The sequence below is a fragment of the Arachis ipaensis genome, chromosome B9 (genome assembly GCF_059453495.1).
Source record: "Arachis ipaensis isolate K30076 ecotype BB chromosome B9, ASM5945349v1, whole genome shotgun sequence".
Classification (NCBI taxonomy): Eukaryota; Viridiplantae; Streptophyta; class Magnoliopsida; order Fabales; family Fabaceae; genus Arachis; species Arachis ipaensis.
In genome coordinates, this window is record NC_142444.1 from 89,823,995 (window position 1) to 89,825,127 (window position 1,133).

The following is a 1,133-nucleotide window of genomic DNA, read 5'->3' on the forward strand; positions in this document are numbered from 1 at the left end:
CTCTAACCAAGCTAATTATACTCTATTTTAGTAGACTCTTCACTTGCTGTTTCTTGTACTTGTTCATTGTATGACAGGTAGGAGAAAGGAAACTTCAACTTCCTTTGATAGTGAACCGGAAAGAACCTTCCTAAGATTAAGGAGGGAAGCAAGAGGAAAAAGGGTTGTTGGTGCAGAAGAAGAGGAGGAATACTTTGATATAGCCATGGAGAATGATATGGAAAACCATCACGAAGGAGAGGTGAACAATCATGCCAGAAGAGGTGGAGCTAACCCTACTGGACAAGAGAGGAGAGTTCTGGGATCATACATCAATCCAAACCCAGGAAACTGCGGCAGCAGCATTCAAAAGCCAACTATCCATGCTAGTAACTTCGAATTGAAGCCTCAGCTCATAACTCTTGTGCAAAACAACTGTTCTTATGGAGGAAGTGCCCAAGAGGATCCTAATGAGCACCTCACTAAATTTCGAAGGATATGTGACACGGTTAAGTCTAATGGTGTTCATCTTGACACCTATAGATTGTTACTGTTTCCATTTTCTTTGAGGGACAAAGCATCAAAATGGTTGGAATCATTCCCAAAGGAAAGCCTGATAACTTGGGAAGATGTAATGAACAAATTCTTGACAAGGTTCTACCCTCCACAAAAAGTAAATAGGCTGAGAACTGAAGTGCAAACATTCAAACAGCTGGATTGTGAGATCATTTATGAAGCCTGGGAGAGATTCAAGAATTTGAGAAGGAAATGCCCCTTGACATGTTTAATGAGTGGGTACAAATTCATATCTTCTATGAATGGCTGAATCATGAATCAAAAAAGGCTGTAGACCACTCATCTGGAGGTTCCCTTAACAAGAAGAAGACCATTGAAGAAGCTACTGATGTGATAGAGACAATGGCCGACAATGAGTATTTTTATACCTCAGATAGGAGCAACAACAGGGGAGTCTTGGAATTGAACCATGTGGATGCAATTCTGACCCAGAACAAGATGATCACCAAGCAACTGGCTGAATTGACCAAACAAATGGAAAAGAATCAGGCTGCAGCTATCCACACTCAACTATCACCCCAAGAAGAGTTGGAGACAAAAGAAGGAGTTAACTGAGAGGAAGCTAATTACCTTGGAAA

The 1,133-nt window shown here is 41.0% G+C and overlaps 1 non-coding gene across 1 annotated transcript; it reads right to left on the reverse strand.

Moving 5' to 3' along the window:
* Nucleotides 1-658: 658 nt before the first annotated feature.
* On the reverse strand, nucleotides 659-761 carry LOC148545410 (small nucleolar RNA R71). Its single transcript, XR_015901340.1, has one exon. It is a non-coding gene; the product is annotated as a small nucleolar RNA R71 (small nucleolar RNA).
* Nucleotides 762-1,133: the final 372 nt, after the last annotated feature.